This window comes from Aquarana catesbeiana, linkage group LG01 (genome assembly GCF_042186555.1).
Source record: "Aquarana catesbeiana isolate 2022-GZ linkage group LG01, ASM4218655v1, whole genome shotgun sequence".
Lineage (NCBI taxonomy): Eukaryota > Metazoa > Chordata > Amphibia > Anura > Ranidae > Aquarana > Aquarana catesbeiana.
Genome location: NC_133324.1, coordinates 631,383,296 through 631,405,193, shown reverse-complemented (window position 1 = coordinate 631,405,193; position 21,898 = coordinate 631,383,296).

Genomic DNA, 21,898 nt, shown 5'->3' with positions numbered 1-21,898 from the left:
AGGCTCCCTGAGACTAACTAGTTTTCTCCCTATGCTAGAATCACCATTGAGATATTTGTATATCGCTATCATATATCCTCTTAAGTCTCTATTCTCAAGGGTGAATACGTTTAATGTAAAAATAAAGAACAATGGTCATGGGACTTTATATGAGGCATGTCACTGAAGAAAAAAAATGCAGAGTATATAAAGTAGAAAATTTATTAGGACAATCAAGATTAAAACATTTCAAAATCTCAAAGTACATGATACAGTTCTTGAATGATAAGGCCATTGAAAGGCCATAGAAGGAGCTGACATATAACACGACTGGTAGAATGAATACATGATAAACAAGTGCATCATAATATTTGAATACGCGAATACATAATGGATATACGGTGTAAGAATCAGACTATATCCACATATATCGTTTCGTGGATCCTGTCCGCTCATCAGGAGTATAATGCCAAAGGCATTATAAATATAAATATTAAGCGAAAAATGTATATCGGTAAACATTCCTTATATTAAATGAGAAGGGGAGGATCTTAAAGGGACAAGAAGTCTGATACTTACATGTCAGCTCAAAAATTAGCCCAGCTTATAAGTGGGGAAAAGGGGGTGCCAGAAGCAGGTCTGAACTGGGGCTGAGGCAGGAACAACCGGTCCAGACCAGGGGAACAGCCACGGAGCAGGCCAGGTCTCCAAGTGTGGTCTATGTGGAATGAGGAGTATAGGGACACATCTAGCCCACAACACCGATCTAAAAAACATACATATGTATAATTATATATAGAAGTATAATGTGTATATATAAAGAGAAGTATGTGGATAACTGAAAGATGTCTTCCAACTGCCCAAGGACATCAAGGTGTGAACCAGAGTAGGAGGAAAAATAAAAGGAAAAAAATATAAATATACCACCACTGAACATGTGTGAAGGAACTAATAAAAAAGTGTGCATAGAATTAAATGTGTGTCAGTAGGGTCACACGTCCATTGACATACAGTTGCAATAAAAAGTATGTGAACCCTTTTGGAATAATATGGATTTCTGCACAAATTGGTCATAAGATGTGATCTGATCTTCATCTTAGTCACAACAATAGACAATCACCGTCTGCTTAAACTAATAACACACAAAGAATTAAATGTTACCATGTTTTTATTGAACACACCATGTAAACATTCACAGTGCAGGTGGAAAAAGTATGTGAAGCCTTGGATTTAATAACTGGTTGAACCTCCTTTGGCAGCAATAACTTCAACCAAACGTTTCCTGTAGTTGCAGATCAGACATGCACAACGGTCAGGAGTAATTCTTGACCATTCCTCTTTAGAGAACTGTTTCAGTTCAGCAATATTCTTGGGATGTCTGGTGTGAAGCACTTTCTTGAGGTCATGCCACAGCATCTCAATCGGGTTGAGGTCAGGACTCTGACTGGGCCACTCCAGAAGGCGTATTTTCTTCTGTTTAAGCCATTCTGTTGTTGATTTACTTCTATGCTTTGGGTCGTTGTCCTGTTGCAACACCCATCTTCTGTTGAGCTTCAGCTGGTGGACAGATGGCCTTAAGTTCTCCCGCAAAATTTCTTGATAAACTTGTTCAAAAGAACCGCAAGAATGTGTGAACACAGTCACAAAAGAACCCCCCAGAGAGAACTTGCATAGTGACTCCAGTTGGTGGACTGTGGTGAAAGTGGTGAAAGTTTGCACATTGGGGATAAATAGCCAAGGCTGTCCGCCAGACCGTCTTTCATGTTCCCTTCACCAGAGAGGCACTTTCACCACAGTCCACCAACTGAGATTTGGAAATGTTTTAATCTTAATTGTCCTAATAAATGTTCTACTTTACATACTTTCTGCATTTTTTTTCAGTGACATGCCTCATAAAAAATCCCATGACCATTGTTCTTTGTTTTTATGCTTATATGTATAATAGGGATGGAGGCATGTCATGGTGGTTATGCCAGGTCACACCTTGCTTTTTAAATACGTTTAATGCTTATTCATTAGTCGTTCCTTGAGCTCCAGCTCCTCTATTAGCTTTATTGCCCTTCTCTGGACTCCTTCCAGTTTCAGCATATCCTTCCTGAGGACTGCTAAAAAGAACTGGGTGGCATACTCAAGATCCGACTGAACTATTTTTTTAGTGGTAGATTTCCTTTTTAATGCATGCCAATATACTGCTAGCTTTGTTTGCTGCAGCTTGGCATTGCTGAGCCTGTGATCTAATAGGAGCCCCAGGTCTTTTTCCATTCTGGATTCCCCCAAAGGCCCCAGTGAGTAACTTGCATTCATATTCATATTTTTAGTCCCCAGGTGCATTACTTTACATTTTTCAACATGAAACCTAATTTGCCATGTAGTTGCCCATGACTTTATTGTATTGATGTCTCTCTATAAAGTTTCTATACCCTGCTGAAGTTATTGCCCTGCTAAGCTTTGTATCATCAGCAAACACTGAGTTTGAGCTATTCTACCAATATCTATATCATTTATAAATAAATTAAATAAAATTGCTTCCGGGACAGAGCCTTGGTATACCCCGCTTACCACCCCAGACCATTCTGAGTTCATTATATTTATCACCATTCTTTGGACGACCACTGTAACCAGTTTTCTATTCAGGTACATACACTATAATCCATACCCTCAATTTGTAAACTAAGTGTTTATGGGGAATTGTATTGAATGATTTTGCAAAATCCAGATACACCATGTCCACAGGTCTTCCTTTATCTAGATGACAGCTCACTTCCTCATGGAATGTTAACAAGAATTGGTTAAACAAGAATGATCTTTTTTTAATTCATGCTGATTATTACAAATGATAATGCTTTTAAAAGCAAATTCTTGGATATACAGTAGTCCCTTATCATCTCCTCTAATAGCTTACATAAAATCGATGTTAGACTGATTAGCCTGTAGTTACCAGGTATATAACATTTTTAAATATTGGTACCACATTGGCTTTTTCGCCAATCAGCTGGTACCAATCCAGTTACTAAGCTGTTCATAAAAATTAGGAATACCAGTTTCACTATAACCTGGCTAAGTTCTTTGAGGACTTTCAGGTGTAAGCCATCTGGTCCTGGTGCTTTATTTGTGTAGCACATGACCCCCGTAGGAGCTGCAGTTTATGTGTTCTATCCGTAAATCACATTCGCCACATAGCACATCGCAACCCATAGAAATAGAAACAGTCCATATTGTACTTTTCTCTTGCTTTTATTTGTATGACATGAACTGGGACAGGGAAAGGGTTTTCTGAGATGCTCTTTCACTGCTTCATAATCTTTCCTTTGCCTTTCCGTGCAAATACTTATGCGGCGTACACACGGTTGGACTTTTCGTCTACAAAAGTCCGACGGACACCGACGGACTAAAGCTGGCTGACAATCCGATCGTGTGTGGGCTTCCCCGGACTTTCAGCAGACTTTTCCAGCCGCAAATCTGACGGACTTTAGATTTGAAACATGCTTCAAATCTTAACGTCGTAACTACGCTGGACCCAGAAATCCGCTCGTCTGTGTGCTAGTCCAACGGGCAAAAACCCACGCTAGGGCAGCTATTGGCTACTGGCTATCAACTTCCTTATTTTAGTCCGTTGTACGTCATCACGTACAAATCCGTCGGACTTTTGTGTGATCGTATGTAGGCGAGTCCGCAAGTCCGCAAGTCCGCCAAAAGTACGCCAAAAGTCCGACAAAAGTCAGTCGAAAGTCTGTCGGACAGGCTGTCGGACTTTTGTAGCCGAAAAGTCCGACCGTGTGTACACGGCATTAGAGTAATGCGGATAGTGAAAAGTCACTCTGAATAACTTCTCATGGGAAAACTGGAGTAGTATGGTCTTTGAGAATAATTAAAGTGAATAGCAAAGAGCCACTCTGAATAACTCTTTGCATATAGATGGTCGGTAGATTTACTTTAGAGAATACATAGGCTGTTGTAGGAAAGAGTCACTCTGAATAACTTCTTCACCCGTAGACCTTTTTAGAACAATCTGTATCTCTATTTATGCTCGAAGCTCTACCTCCGCCTTTTGACCACTACTTTCCGTCTATACAGTACTTCCAAGTTTGGCTAAAGAAGACATTACTCTGAATAATTCCTCCCGCCTGACTGATTGGATTCCCTAGGCTTTGTTGAACCAAAAGTCACAGGCCATTGTCACCTGTCTCACTGACTTGCGTACCAACACCCCTCAGCCTCTGGTAGTACTGCTCTCCTGGGCTTTCACTCACTTGATCAACAGTCCATGTGCCACTCACAAATGATCGATCGCCCAGTCTTCTTCCGCTTAGTTGCTACTTCTTCCTGATGGTACCTCCATCCCTCCTCTCTGGTCTGGCACGCTCCCCTCCCCGCAGGGGGTGTCCAGCGACACCAGCGACTACATGCTGTGCGGTGTCTCTACTCTTTTCCTCTGCGTGGCCTGGTCCCCTCCTTCCCCGTAGGGGGGGCTCCGCTTTACTCCCTCCCCACAGGGGGGCTCTTTCTCTGATCTCTCTCTCTCTGGAACTCCCTACCCTGCATGCGACCCCAGCTTATATGAGAGTCCCGCCTCCTTCCAGACAAATTAATGATTGGCCAGAACTCCACACATGAGCTGCCTGCCACTCAGATCCCAAGTCCAACCTCTCTTCCAGAACCATTTCCACTGAAAGCACAAGGAGGCATCTCTGGGTCCAAGTACAGGTGGCCACACCCTGCACTACACTGACACTCCCAGTTCCCAAAATAAACAACCAGACTTGGAATAATAATGCAAGCATGCCTAAATTTACCTGAAACTGTACTCTGTCATTTAAACACTGAAAGCTCACCTACTTAAAAGTAGGTGACCGCTACATTTGTATTAAGTTTTTCAAGTCTTTTTTGGACACTGGCTTCTGTTAGTCACAAGGGTACGTTCTGTGCTGTGTTACTAACAATACAGTCCTGAATACTATACCTCTCCTTTTCCTTGTAAAAACTGAAGAAAATAATGCATTTAGTACAATTGCCTTCTCCTTGTCACTTGTAACCAACTTCCCCTTTCCTTTATTGGGCACATATGCGTTGACGTCGCTTTCTTACTATTAATATATTTTTAAAAATATGGGGGGATTTTTTTTCCTTACTTTCCTCTGCTATATGTCTCGTGTGGTCTTTTTTGGCTGCCCTGATTGTGCTCTTACATTTCTTAATGCATTCCTTGCAGTGTTGGAATGCTGACAATGATGATTGTCTCTTTTTATATATCCTTTGATGTTAAAGTTTAGCCACCCAAGTTTAACATTAGCTCTTTTATATTTGTTTCCCAATACATTAGCTAATGCCATTATTTATTATGTTCTTAAAGCACTCCCATTTTTCCCCAGTGTTCAATGTTTCTAGAAATGTACAGTGCCTTGCAAAAGTATTCACCCCCTTTGCATTTTTCGGGTTTTGTTGCCTCACAACCTGGAATTAATATGGAATGTTTGAGGATTTGCATCATTTAATTTACAGAACATGCCCACAACTTTGCAGATGTTTTTTTTTATTGTGAAGCAAACAAATAGGACAAAATAATAGAAAAAGTCAATGTGCATAACTATTCACCCCCCTAAAGTCAATACTTTGTAGAACCACCTTTTGCGGCTATCACAGCTCCAAGTCACTTTGGATAAGTCTCTATGAGCTTGCCACTCCTTACCACTGGGATTTTTGCCCATTCCTCCTTGCAAAACTGCTCCAGCTCCTTCAAGTTGGATGGTTTGCACTTGTGAACAGCAATCTTTAAGTCTGACCACAGATTTTCTATTGGATTGAGGTCTGGGCTATGACTAGGCAATTCCAACACATTCACATGTTTCCCCTTAAACCACTCAAGTGTTGCTTTAGCAGTGTGTTTGGTGTCATTGTCCAGTTGGAAGGTGAACCTCCGTCCTAGCCTCAAATCACACAGAGTGGTACAGGTTTTGCTCAAGAATATCCCTGTATTTAGCATCATCCATCTTTCCCTCAACTCTGACCAGTTTCCGAGTCCCCACCACCATGTTTCACTGTGGGGATGGTGTTCTCTGGGTGATGTGATGTGTTGGGTTTGTGTCAGACATAGCGTTTTCTTTGATGGCCAAAAAGTAACATTTTAGTCTCATCAGACCAGAGCACCTTCCTCCATACATTTTGGGAGTGTCCCACATGCCCTTTCACAAACTTAAAACATGCCATTTTGCTGAAAGTAATGGCTTTCTTCTGGCCACTCTGCCATAAAGCAGAACTCTATGGAGTGTGCGGCTTATTGTCGTCCTATGTACAGATACTCCAGTCTCTGATGTGGAACTCTGCAGTTCTTCCAGGGTTACCTTAGGTCTCTGTGCTACCTCTCTGATTAATGCCCTCCTTGCCCGGTCCGTGAGTTTTGGTGTGCGGCCGTCTCTTGGCAAGTTTGCTGTTGTGCCATGTTCTTTCCATTTGGTTATGATAGATTTGATGGTGCCCCAAGGGATCATCAAAGATTTGGATATTTTTTTATAACTTAACCCTGACTTGTACTTCTCAACAACATTGTCCCTTACTTGTTTGGAGAGTTCCTTGGTCTTCATGGCAGTGTTTGGTTAGTGGTGCCTCTTGCTTAGGTGTTGCAGCCTCTGGGGCCTTTCAAAAAAGGTGTGTGTATGTACTGACAGATCACGTGACACTTATGCCCCGTACACACGGTCGGATTTTCCGATGGAAAATGTCCGATCGGAGCGTGTTGTCGGAAATTCCGACCGTGTGTGGGCTCCATCGGACATTTTCCATCGGATTTTCCGACACACAAAGTTGGAGAGCAGGAGATAAAATTTTCCGACAACAAAATCCGTTGTCGGAAATTCCTATCGTGTGTACACAAATCCGACGGACAAAGTGCCACGCATGCTCAGAATAAATAAAGAGATGAAAGCTATTGGCCACTGCCCCTTTTATAGTCCTGACGTACGTGTTTTACGTCACCGCGTATAGAACGATCGGATTTTCTGACAACTTTGTGTGACCGTGTGTATGCAAGACAAGTTTGAGCCAACATCCGTCGGAAAAAATCCTAGGATTTTGTTGTCGGAATGTCCGAACAAAGTCCGACCGTGTGTACGGGGAATTAGATTGCACACAGGTGGACATCATTTCACTAATTATGTGACTTCTGAAGGTAATTGTTTGCACCAGAGCTTTTTATGGGCTTCATAACAAATGGGGTGAATACATACGCACATGCCAATTATCAGTTTTTTATTTCTGAAAAATAGCTTTATGTATATATTTTTCTAATTTTACTTCACCAACTTAGACTATTGTGTTCTGATCCATCCCATATAATTCAGATTAAAAAACATTGAACTAAAGGCTGTATTGTAACAGAATAGTTAAAAATCCAAGGGGGTGAATACTTTTGCAAGGCACTGTATCCCATTAACTACCTTGCAGTATTGAACACAGTTTACAAAAGCTGGATTTTTTAAATGTAAAATTCTTGAACCACCCTTGTGTCACCTTTTACTAAGTTGTCCTTCATTTCCACACCTGCAATCAGATTTGTGTTATTTGTAATTAGTAGATCTAGCAATGCTTAATTTCTAGTTGGGGCATCCACAAATTGACACATGAAGTTGTCCTGCAAGACATTTAAGAAATGACGAGCCTTAGATGAGTGAGCAGTTCTATCTGCCCAGCCAATATCTGGATAATTGAAGTCCCTCATTATAAGAGCATTGCCCTGCCTCGCCAACATTCCTAACTTTGACAGGTGATCAGACTCCTCCTCATCCTTCTGATTAAGGAGTCTGTATCATACATTCACTATTCATTTCCCATTTGTTGCTGATGAAAAAATTTCCAATATGTCTCTTTACAGTAACTGATCAAACAATTGACTTCTGCTGAGCAGGAACAGTCACACACTAATCAAAATTTAGACAGCCACTGCTAAAGCAGACCAATTGTGATCAGTGTATGGTCAGCTTCAAGTCATCTATGAAACCTGCAGCTTTATATTGGGTGGATCCACTTTGTAGACCATAGATGTTTGAGTTGGTTTTGATGCACAGTAAGGGTTCCAGGTAAAATATAAAGATCAAAGGGGAAAGGGAACAGCCTTGCCTGTTTCCATTGCTCATAAACAGTCAGACAAATCCTATCTCCTAACTCTCTGACCCTAACTCTCACAGGGATGTTGGCTGTACGGCAACCAGTTGTTAACGCTTGACACTATACCGAAAGTGACGATCCGAGGAGCACGATCTCTCGTTGGTGAGGTTCAGTTAACACATGCTGTGTCCGCCGTGACCACACTATGCCAGTACTTGCTGTTGTATGTGGATGTCTCTATGCTTCATTTGATCTTAGCTTATGTGAGTGCAATGTTTGAAGCTTTTTAATAGAAATACATTTTTCACAACGATACTGCACTATTGGAGCACTTTTATTTTATTACATATGGAGAGTCCATGATATCGGGTGTCACATCTGGATATCATTTGATGTTTAACCGTTGCAGGGTTGATGCTGTTTTGCCGAGCATGAGAGTGCAAGGTATCATTATTTGGTGAGTGCATAACCAAAGGGGAGTGGAAACACTGATTGCACGCGGTGAGGCGAAAGCTTTGAAGATTTTATATCAGGGCAATTTCATTTTTTGTTTGAGACATTTTGGTCTCATTTATGTACTGTTTAATCACGGACTTTATTCGTTATTTTTCATTTGTTCAATAATGTATGAGTTTTAATCACTATCACCTGTCACTGGGTTTACTGATTTATATTGTCTTTTTAGTCAGCGCTAATATTTAAATTAACCTATATTTTAAATACTTTAAAAAGGATCTAAATATGTCAGCTGTTCGGCTGAAGAACTCCAATCTTCTTTACAAAACATCCAGCTTCTGAAATGCCCTCTCGACCAAAGCAACGCACAAAATCGAATAGTTACCCATTCCCTGCAAAAATCAGCTAGTACTGATAGAAATAAAAGTCGCCAGAGGTAATCAAAATGTGGTCGTTTTTCTTCTCCTACACCAACTCCTGAGGACACTATGGACTGACTTTTTTCTTTTTGTTTGACTTGATGTCAGGCATTCTTATATATTTAACTTCCAGCTAACTAGATGTTTGATAAACTTTTTTTTTGTCTTACCAGTTTAGAACTCACTCGATGCAAACTTTTTTCTATTGTTTAACTCCTTACTTTTCTGCTGGTCTATTTCCTTTTTTTTACTGATAGCAGCGAGTTGTTCGCTATATTTCTTTACATAGCCTCAATCTTTGCTTACAGGAGACCAATTTTACTGAACAATCTATTCCTAAGTTTTTCAGCTCCTCTTATCCACAGTATATACAGCCTCTGCAGCTACCAAAGAATGAGGTGTTCTTACAGCTATTCACTGTACAACCCCATTTGTACTTTCATCTGAAATTTAAGATCCTGAAGGCCACTACCTCATTCTTATTGAGCACATTTTTGATATTGCTGTAACCATTGTATCATATTATGCTCCTAATAAACATCCATTATCATTTCTTTCCCATCTTTTTCACGTAATTGATACACACAAGTTAGGTACAGTGATATTATGTGGGGACTCAAACCAAGTTCTTTTTCCCTTCTTGGATAAAATTTCCCCCTTCTCCCTCCTCCTGTTCCGCCAAGCTTTCATTTCAGCAACTTATCTCTAAGCATAACATGTTAGACTCTTGGCGTGAGCTCAATCCAGCTCGTAAAAGCTTTACATATTACTCCCATCCACACAAATCATTTTCTAGGATTGATCATATCTTCCTAAGTGTTGGCATGGCCCCATAAATCCTATCATCAGTTATTACGCCCCTTTACGTGGTCTGATCATAGTACAGTTTGTACTACCATCTCCTCCCCTATCTCGAGATCCCAGGATTCATCTTGGTGCATTAATGATTCCATTCTAACTCACACATCCCATTGTCTAGATATTAAACATGCTCTCAATGACTATCTCATTAATAACACTTCTGCAGATATTTCCCCTCTCACTCTTTGGGAAGCCCATAAACCTGTAATTCGAGGTATGCTTATCCGGCAAGCATCATATCTCAAACGTGAGCGTAAGCTTCTTCACCAAAAATTAGAAAATTACTTCAATCTCTGTCACAATGCATTCCAAAATTCTCCCTCCCCTTCTACTAAAGCTAAGCTTGTTAGAATTCGACCTGTTTCTCACTGATTCTGCAGATAAATTATTACGTAAATCACAACACCTTTATTACCTCAAAGCAAACAAACCAGGTACCCTATTAGCTCGAACCTTACGCTCACTGCAAAAACCTATGACATCTGTGCTATTCAAACTAAACCTTGATTTATACACAAGCAATCCTGTCGAATTTTTATACACATTCCACTCAAATGTTGCTAAATTATATTAACCCAACCATAATTTTTACCATGCTGCTACTGATTCCCTTTTTTCACAAATTAACCAGTGTCCCATCTCTGCAACAGAAGTCATCACAGCTATTAAGGATTTAAAACTTCAAACTTTAAATGCCCCAAACCCAGATGGATTTTCTGCTTCCTACTACAAGAAATGTTCGGATATATTATCTCTTATCCTAACTGAGGCCTTCAATACATTTTTGGGGGGACACCCTTTCGTTTAGAATCCTTAATGGCCATAATTTACATGCTCCCCAAATCTAAATCTGATACAACCTCTGTCCTATTTTATCCTATTTTATTTCTTAACCACTTGCCGCCCGCCATATAGCAGAATGACGGCGGCAAAGTGGTTTCAATATCCTGACTGGACGTCATATGACGTCCGCAGGATATTGAGCTGCTGTGCACCCCCGGGGGCGCGCATTGCGGCAATCGTTGTTGCTGGGTGTCAGTCTGACACCCCGCAGCACCGATATAGGTAAAGAGTCTCTGACAGAGACTCTTTACCACGTGATCAGCCGTGTCCAATCACGGCTGATCATGATGTAAATAGGAAGAGCCGGTGATCGGCTTTTCCTCACTCGCGTCTGACAGACGCGAGTAGAGGAGAGCCGATCAGCTGCTCTCCTGACAGGGGGGGTCTGTGCTGACTGTTTATCAGCACAGCCCCCCCTCGGATCCTACCCAGGACCACCAGGGAAGCTGCCCAGGACCACCAGGGAAACCAGCCACACTGGACCACCAGGTATGCCCCCTAGACCCCCAGGGAAATACTAACCAGTGCAAAGGCAGCTGCTAGTCAATGCCCAGGCAGCTGATAATCAGTGCCCACTCCAATGCCTACCACTGCCAGTGCCACCAGGGATGCCTATCAGTGCCGCGCATCAGTACCGCGTATCAGTGCCCATCAGTGCCACGTATCCGTGCCCATCAGTGCCCATCAGTGCCGCCTATCAGTGCCCATCAGTGCCCAGCAGTGCCGCCTATCAGTGCCCATCAGTGCCACCCATAATAACCCATCTTTGCAGCCTTTCAGTGCCCATCAGTGCCCATCAGTGCCCACCAGTGCCACCCAGCGCCACCCATGAGTGCCCATCAGTGCCGCCTATCAATGCCCATCAGTGCTGCATATCAGTGCCACCCATCAGTGCCACCTACCAGTGCCCATCAGTGCCGCATGTCAGTGCCCATCGTCAGTGCCCGCTCATTGGTGCCACCTCATCGCTCCCGCCTTATCAGTGCCTGTCAGTGCCGCCTTATCAGTGCCCGTCAGTGAAAGAGAAAATTTACTTATTTACAAAATTTTTAAACAGAAACAAAAAGCAAAACTTTTATTTTTTTCAAAATTTTTGTTCTTTTTTTATTTGTTTAGCAAAAAATAAAAACCGCAGAGGTGATCAAATACCACCAAAAGAAAGCTCTATTTGTGGGAACAAAATGATAAAAATTTAGTTTTGGGTACAGTGTAGCATGACCGCGCAATTGTCATTCAAACTGCGACAGCACAGAAAGCTGAAAATTGGTCTGGGCAGGAAGGTATCTAAGTGCCCTGTATTGAAGTGGTTAATATTGACATTAACTTTTAGCTAAAATACTTGCGACCCGCTTGAATCAAATATTAGGTGAACTTATTCATAGAGTTCAAGTCGGGTTTATCCCCTCGCGCCAAGCAAGTGATAATATTCGTAGAGCTTCTTTACACGCCCATGTTGCTAAACCCAGATGTCTACCTGCGTGTTTTTTATCGCTCGCTATAAGAAAAGCATTTCACACTGTCTTATGGCCATAGAATATTTTCTTCAAAAATGGGGGTTTGGACCACATTTTTTGAAGTAGATTTCAACCTTCTAGGACAAGCCGAATGCATTTATTAAATATGCTGGTTTTAAATCAGACCCTTTCCCTATTGGAAGAGGCACCCATCAAGGATGTCCTCTCTCCCCGTTCTTAATTGCACTCCTTATTGAACCCTTGGCCCTTTTAATTAGATCTGATCCATAAAAGGTATTAAATTAGCTGGATGTCATCATAAAGAATGTCTTTTTGCACATGACATCTTACTCTTCATGTCATCTCCCCATATCACAGCACCTAATTGTTTGCCACCCCTCCCCAAAAAAAACCACCAGCCGCCACTGCTCACTTCTAAGATAACTGACTTATACTCAGCTAACTTCCCTCCATTACTAAAACAGGTTACTGAATTATTATCACAATCATCCTCTATCACTCTATCCTGGCTAGGCTATATGCCCAAGTTTTTATATCTATTTTACCCCCCCTTATCTGGGGTAAAAGAAAACCTCAAACCTCTAAATCCACTCTCTGTCTCCTGCAGAGGTGTAGGTCTCCCAAATATTTCTGCTTGCTATCATGCTGCACATCTTGCGCATTTACCAAAATACCATGCAATCAAAGAAATTCCTTTAGGGGTAACAATTGAGTCTTTTGACTGTGACCCTATTTTAGTATCCAACATGTTTTGGTTAAGACCAACTGATCGTACTTTTATTTGCAATCCTATCACAAAACATTCTTTATCCATCTGGGACAGATTCAAAACTTCTCCTTAAGACTTTGATGAGACACTATTATTGCCTTGGTATCTTAATCTATTTGCCATGACTATAATTTCTATTCATTTGGGATCGCATCACCACTTGTAACCCCGCCCCACCCATTTCCTTCCCCCCTTTTCTACTCCTATTTTTTTGTTTTTTACCTTTCTTTTAATATTGTGTGGTACTTATATAGACATTATCTTTTTAATATATACCTATTAGATTGATCTCCTTATTACTGCTCTTGCAAAATGAATCAATAGTCACTAGCTTACTTTTTTCCTTCTAATGGAATTTTCTAACGCCTTTGATGTAATACTTTATTAGTTTATTTGTTGCTCTACTCGTTACATTTTTACATTGTTATGTACTCATCCTGCATCTAAATAGATATGTTAAGCTTTATTGCTATTTGAATATTGTACCACCATCCTGGTATGTACTCAATTTGTCAATCTTTCTTATATTTAAAAAATAATAAATACATTTGACAAGAAACAGCTGGCAATGTATTTGGATTTATTACCCATTATGCCTTAACTTTTGTGAATCCTATGGATAAAGGAACAAAGGAGGGTTTCACACAGGACCCACGACATAGCTTTGTCTGGTTTCTTACTGTATTCATTCAATTATTCAATTATTGAATTTTACTGTATTCATTCAAGTATTCAATTTTGTGTATTCACAAAATTTTTTTTTGTTCCTGACTTGTCAGGTTTTTATTTTAAATACAAGCTGATTGACCAGTTGAGCTCCTAAGTGTTGAACTTCATTCATGCAGCAGTTTCTTTGTGTAGTGTTTCCAATGTACTGTATTGGTTTTTAATAATGCCACTGATATCCTTTTAACCCCAGTTGCTTTTAGTTTTGAGCACTGAGCTCTTAGGGTTCCCCTTATCATACACAATCAGAGGGGAGGTATCAGAGAGTGGATTCTTGCAGTAAATCTTTAGTTTCCCATTCAATCACCTTAGTGGCTTAGGGACTTGTTAAAGGGACTTGTTAAGGTTTTAGTGCCAGCTTTTGGTGGCCTCCTCATCAAAGAGAAAAAACCTGCACTACTGAAAGGCTCCAGACCAAATGATAAAAAAAAAGGACAAAACTCATTCATTATTTTATTCTAAAAACAGCCAATGCATTTTAGGGGTCATAAAAAACTCCCTCTTCATCAGAGGAGAGTATTTAGAGAAAGAAAAAAATATATATTGCAACTTCTGTGAGGTTAAACCAGAGAGATGCATATGAAGGTGTTACTTAGATGTATATGGAGGCTATACCAAAGAGATGCATATAGATGCTATACCAAAGAGATGCATATGGAGGACACATGTACACTTATGTATGTGCACATATGTATGTGCATGTTATCAATGATTTTTTAATGATTGTTAGACTTACGATTATACCAGTCACAAGAAGGCAATCAAATGTGGTTATTTTATAGATTTTAATCACCTGATGTTGCCAGGATGGAAGAGGTCAGAGAAGTAAGGGTCTTCTCATATAGACATGTCTACTCTGCTCAGCAGGGTATCCAAGTTAAAGTAAATTAATGTTATATTTCTACCGCACAGCATTGTTATATTTAGAATAACACTCCAAAACACATTCTGCTATATCTCCCAAATATGGAGATACCACATGTGTGAGATGTAGTTGGAGCCTAGCTGCATAGAGGGGCCCAAAACACAAGAAGCACCTTTAGACTTGCAAGAGACATAAATTATGCATCTAATTTCCTGACACCCTATCACATTTTGGAGGCTCTAGAGCACCAGGACACTAGAAACACCCACAAAATAACCACACTTTGGAAAGTAACACCCAAAAATATTTTTTAAGAGGCATAGCGATTCTTTTAAATATTTTATTTCTTGCCACACGTTTATGCAAAATAAAGAAAGAGAATTATATTTTTTTTAAACAAAGTTCTCACTTAATAAGATATTCCTAGCACACAGTATGGGAATGCTTAGAAATACACTCCAAAACACATTCAGCTACTCCTCCCCAGTATGGAGATACCACAAACGTGAGACTTTTTCAAAGCCAAGCCACATAGAGGGGCCAAAAGTCCAGTGAGAATCTTCAGACTTTCTAAATTATGCATCTAATTTCTTGACTACCTATCACATTTTGGAGGCCATGGAGCACCAGGACAGAAGAAACACACAATATGACTACATATTGGAGTGTAAGCACCCCAATGTATTTTTTAAGAGGCATGGTGAGTCTTTTGACGATTTTTAATTTGGAACAGGAACATTTTTTAAGTGTAGCTCCAGCCCAAAAATCTATTTTTAAGCTTTTTGCATAGTATAAGGCAGGGTTATCACACCTATAACATTTTTTTTGCTGTCTGTGCCCCTGTTCAGAAGATTTCACCTCACTTTCTGTCCCAATGACAATTGGATTTTGAAAATTTTAGGTTATTAGGAAAACAAGGATTGGTGATAAAGCATCAGTGGAGACAGCTTTTTCCCATATTAACTCTTACAGGAGGGAATTTCTATAGCTATAAGTGGAAAATAACGCTATATATATATATGTGACTAAACAAATTGCATTTAGTGAAAAAATAATGGATAATATGTAGTGAAAAAATGGTGTTTCTGTTTGGAAACAGAGACCATAGGCAATCAAAAAAATAGTATTAATAAATATATATACCTCAACATATGACCATAGGCAATCAAAAAAAGTAATATATATACCTCAACATATGACAATAAGCATATTATAAAAAATCAATGTGAATAAATATTAGAATAAATTTGCTGTTTTCTGTAGTCAGTGGAGCGCACGCAAACACAGCGGCGGTCACTGACCAACTCTGAATGCCTGTCTTGCATCTTCATTTTGTGAGTAGCGCTATTATGCGCAATTGATCCATTACTCCACATTATTACACCATATCTTATTTTGTTTTTTGGGTGGAATATGATGCCCGCGGCTCCCAAGGTTATATCTTAGTGTCAGCAGCCCAAGCTTCATCCCATCTCTTTGTATCTACTGCAGCATTTCAGGTGACTGTATGCAATCCTTTGGATAAGGAGCCGGAAGCCTGCTATCATTGCCGATTGGGTCTTTTTCTGAATGAACATTTATATCCATCCTGAATTTATTCTAATATTTATTCACATTGATTTTTTATAATATGCTTATTGTCATATGTTGAGGTATATATATTACTTTTTTGATTGCCTATGGTCATATGTTGAGGTATATATATTTATTAATACTATTTTTTTGATTGCCTATGGTCCCTGTTTGCAAACAGAAACACCATTTTTTCACTACATATTATCCATTATTTTTTCACTAAATGCAATTTGTTTAGTCACATATATACTGTATAGCGTTATTTTCCACTTATAGCTATATTCATATTTATATTGTGCCAGTTGCTAGCGCTGTTTTTTTTGTATATTCATGGAGTCTAAGAGCCAGCAGGTGTTCACCAGAGCCTCTAGTGGTGAGGATGGACTGGGCTGCAACTGGCTCCAGTTCGCGACCCCCGGGGTCTCCCAGCTTACGTCCACAGTAGGCTACAGGAGGACAGAGATAGTAAGGGAATAAGCCAAAGGTCGGGGTGACTAGCAGACAAGGATAAACATAGAACACGCCAAAGGTCAGGGTCACAAGCAGGCAGGAATAGTCGAGAACAAGCCAAGATCGGTAACTGGAATCAGACATAGAAGACACACGGAAGCTAAACACACAAAGGTTGATCAGCAAGGCAGGCTTGCAGTGCACAGGTTAATATAGAGTTCTCTGATAGGGGCTGGGGTGGAGCCATGCTTTGAGGAGAGATTATTTAAGTAGCCAGGTGAGAGTGGCTGGCCTCTAAAGGTGAACACATGGAGGAGAGGTAAGCTGACATACAAAGATTACTGCATAACCACGACAGCTTCGTTCAGTCAGAGGAAGAGCGGTGGAGAAGGTGGCCGGCTGACCAATGCCTTTAGACAATTTTTCATTCCTCAGCGCCAAGGTCTGATCCGTTCAAGCAACCATCGCCAGCGTCTGTATTACATGGTGCAGGAATATCTAGTGGCAAGAGCAGACTTGGAGACCTTTCCAACAGAGCATCCACTGGGTTACTGGGTGGTGAGGGTGGACCACTGGCCAGAACTTGCTCAATACGTAAATGATCTACTGGCCTGTCCTGCACATTCAGCGCTGCTGGAGGGTTTGTAACGGATCATAGAGTGTGCCTGTCCACAGACTCCCTTGATAGGCTCACATTCATAAAAATGAATCAGTCTTGGATCAGCAGCAGCTATCAAGCACCTGATGCTGATGTAACTGATTGATTTTTCTATGGATGTGGGATCCCTTGAAGACTGTCTATGCTGAGTGATTATCCTATTCTTCCTCAATTTTGATGATGCTAGCTTCCAACAATATTTTTGGTTTAGGATACCACCACCACTGCTAAAGGCCCAATTTTTCTGTCCCTGTTTAACAGGGGCATGTAATTACAATTTCTGATCTAATATTTCACAGCAGGGCCTGTTCCTGCACCCAACAAGAGTATCTGTGACAGGTTACAGTTTTGTGGCACCACCACCACCAAAAGGCCCAGTTTTTCTGCCCCTGTCCCAGCAGAAAGAAAGGACAAGTGTGCCCCACGGCCACATGCAGAAGATGCACCATGCCCATGACCAGCACTGTGAACTGTAGACACAGAGCCTGCTTGCCCTCTTTTAGTGGCCTATGAGCGTCTGCAGACGCAACTGCACTATGGGTGCACGGTGAATGAATGAATGAATGATTTGTAAAGCGCTGCAATGCGAACTGAATCGCCTCAAGACGCTAATGCGTTTTGTGCTGTCATCTTTTTAGAAGAGGAAGGTCTTGAGTTTTTTCCTGAAGGCCAGATGGTTTCCTTCCATGCGGATGTGAGTCGGAAGAGTGTTCCATTGCCGAGGTCCCTGGACTGCGAATCTTCGTTCTCCCCTTGCTTTGTTGTGGTATTTGGGAATGAGGAGGAGGTTTTGGTTAGATGATCGTAGATTGCGATTGGGTGTGTAGTGTTTTATTTTCTCTCTGAGGTATTGAGGGGCGTTACCTTGTATGCATTTGTGGGTGAGGCAGAGGGTCTTAAATGTGATCCGATTCTTTACGGTTAGCCAATGTAGGCTCCTCAGGGATGGGGAGATGGACTCCCAGGGTTTTTTTCCTGTTAGCAGTCTTGCTGCCACATTTTGTATGGCCTGTAGGCGCGCAAGCTGATATTGGGGTAATCCTATGTAGAGCGAGTTTGCGTAGTTGAGTCGGGAATTGATGATTGTTCCAACTACTGCTGCTTTGTCCTCTTCTGGGATGAAGGGGATGAGTCTGCGTAGCAGGCGGAGGAGATGGTGAGATCCGCTAACTACTGATCCTATTTGTGCATCCATTGTCATTTCCGAGTCAAAGATAACTCCGAGACTCTTGGCTTTGGTACTGTCCAAAGATGGTGGGGGGTGTCCTGTCTTGGTTTTGGGATTTTGGTTAGCGTGTAGTAGAAGAAGCTCTGTTTTTGACCCGTTGAGTTTAAGGGAACTAATGGTCGTCCAGTCACCTATCAAAGTGAGGCATTTCTCTAATTGCTGGTGGTGGTCTTTTTGCCCGGTGATGCGAAAGTAGATTTGGGTGTCGTCAGCGTATGAGTGGAAGCAGAGGTCTGATCTTTTGATGATTTTGAGGAGTGGGCGGATGGAGATGTTAAATAGCACCGGCGACAAGGGTGAACCCTGCGGGACTCCACAGGAGATTGTTCGGGTTTCAGAAGTGAATGCTCCTAGTTTCACTGTCTGAGAGCGATTCTCTAAGAAGGATGCAAACCATTTTAGACTAGAATCTGTGGCTCCTGCTACTTCTGTGAGGCGGACAAGTAGAGTATTGTGGTCCACTGTATCAAATGCTGCACTGAGGTCTAACAGTACCAGGAGACATGATTCTCCGTCATCTGCTGCTTTGAGGGCATCATCCCATATTTTTAGAAGTGCAGTTTCTGTGCCATGGCCTGGGCGGAAGCCTGATTGTAGAGTGTCCAGAAGTTGATGTGTGTCCAGGTGCCGTTGTAACTGTTGTACTACCGCTCCATAATCTTGGAGATGGTGTTTAGGCTTGTTATCAGTCTGCGGTGGTTGGGGTCCTTAGCGTCAAGACTGGGTTTCTTTAGCAGGGGTTTGACGATGCCTTGCTTGAGGGTGGTTGGCACAATCCCTTCTTTGAATGACTGATTTATGAGGTGTGTTATAGTGGGGGCCAGGATGTCGGAGCATTCTTTCAGGAGTTTCGTGGGAATGATGTCATTTGGTGATGTGCTGTCTCGAAGGCTTCTCATAATGTTTTTAGTCATGTCAGTGGTAATTGGGGTCAAGAAGACGTCTGGCGGTTGTGTGATGTTCGTGTTGATATCCTCTTTTTGCTTTGGTTGGGTAAGGTTGGTTGTTTTTTTCTGTTGAATTGATTTCCGAATGTTGTATTGTGTATACCACCAGAAGTCTAATAGCAACTATGGGTGCACTGTATGTATTGTGTACTGTGTACACCACCAGAAAAGTAGTAGCAACTGCACTATGGGTGCACGGTATTGTGTACACCACCAGAAGTCTAATAGTAACTATGGGTGCACTGTATGTATTGTGTACTGTGTACACCACCAGAAAAGTAGTAGCAACTGCACTATGGGTGCACGGTACTGTGTACACCAACAGAAGTGTAATAACAACTATGGGTGTACTGTATTGTGTACACCACCAGAAAAGTAATAGCAACTGCAATATGTGTGCACGGTATTGTGTACACCACCAGAAGTCTAATAGCAACTATGGGTGCACTTTATGTATTGTGTACTGTGTACACCACCAGAAAAGTAGTAGCAACTGCACTAGGGGTGCACGGTTCTGTGTACTGTGTACACTGCCTCAAGTATATTAGAAACAGTACACCAGGAATGGCCTGCAGTGAGATATAGCTAAACTGTATGCAGTGGATATATATATATATATATATATATATATATATATATATATATATATATATATACACGAGCCTATGTGTATAAATATATTAAATACGCTACAGCTGTTAGCTGAATCGCCTGCCTGCCTGAAGTATATTAGAATATATATCTCTATATATATATCTATACTGTATATCTACACGCCAACAACACACTATACTACACGAGGCCGACGTGCAGGCGGCCTTATATAGTATGGGGCATGGACTTAGTCCCCCTGAGCCATGAGTGGCAAAAGGCACCCTGCCTTTGGCCAATTAAGGCTCTCTTAGCTGAGGGCACTGTGATTGGCCAGAGCATGCAGGTCGTGGTGCATGCTCTGGCCAATCATCATACAGCAATGCACTGCGCTCCCGTAGTGCATTATGGGGCGTTACGCTGCACTCGAATTTGGCACGAACGGCCCATATTGTCCCTTTTTTGGCGAACGGGCGAACAGCCAATGTTCGAGTCGAACTCATGTTCGACCTGGACAGAAAGCTCATCCCTACTAGTGACACTGAGACTGGTATTGTGGCGATCAGGAATACTGAAATATAAGAGGGGGAGGTGCTGCACTAACCAGAAGAAAGCTGTAAGTCTCTATCTGTGATCAATTTGTATATACTAAATAACATAAAATCGCATAATAAATGAATAAATCGCATAAATATGTGTTGACACTAAAAACATTCAAATCGTGATAATCAACATCATGTGTTAGTGGATAAAGGTGTATAAACACTTCTTCATGTGAATATCTCTGAATCACATTAAATACATAAAATCAAAAAAACAAAAACGTATCCTTATAAATGGTGCAAAACGTACAAAGTGCCAGTGCTTTTTGGTGATATAGATATCGCTATTCAAACAAATCAATCCAAAGCAGTATGAATAATAAATGGTATAAATAAATGTCCCAACAGTGGTGATTTAAAATATATTGTGCTGGCCTGCAGTCAAATGACAAATGACTTGCCAGTAAGTGCAGCAAACTTAAAGTGCCAGTGTAAAAGTCATTTAAGGTGCAAAAACAAATTCTGGTGTTTTCAATAAGACAACAGTGGGGTGTCTGGGATGCAATTCATTCAGTGTCCTCTTCGTGCATAAAACACTAATGTAAGCAGTGGCCCCTTACCTAGCGGTGCTAGGTCAACCGCAAGAAATGTAGCTAAGACGCCAGGTCCTGAGCCTCAAACGCGTCCCTATATCCACGCTTGCCGGTGTTCAGTAATCCTAATGGCAGCTGGTTACAAGTGGCTATGGTCCTAGCTGGGGTCCTGGACCAGCGCGGGTCCTAGCTCAGCTTCCACATCTCAGATATATATATACAGGAATATGCAGGACAAAGGTACTTGATAGTGAAGTATGTTTAAACCAGATAATGCTTTATTAAGAATCTTTAAGCAGATGTACTCACATAAAAACAGTGCAGAGCAAGCCTCTCTCCTACGAGCAGCGAACTTGTTCTGTGTCTAGCAGTGTGAAAAAGCCTATTCCGTAGGGACTAGGGAATAGGCTTGATTATGTTGATTATCACGATTTGAATGTTTTTAGTGTTAACACATATTTATGCGATTTATTCATTTATTATGCGATTTTATGTTATTTAGTATATACAAATTGATCACAGATAGAGACTTACAGCTTTCTTCTGGTTAGCGCAGCACCTCCCCCTCTTATATTTCAGTTCGATTGTGGGTTTTTGTCTGACCCTTTTTTCAGTGCATGCAGCTGTCCAGTCGCATACGTGCGCTTTTACTTTTTTTCTGAGTTCTTGTCTTCTCTTCTTTTTCCAATTGGGTAGCACAGGAATATTCTTATTACAGATCAGGAATACTGTTGCCGGCTGCACCAAGAGACAAAAACAACCAAGGAAAAATCCAAACTCTACTCACCGACCAGCTTGCGACCAACCAAATGAACCTGTCTAAT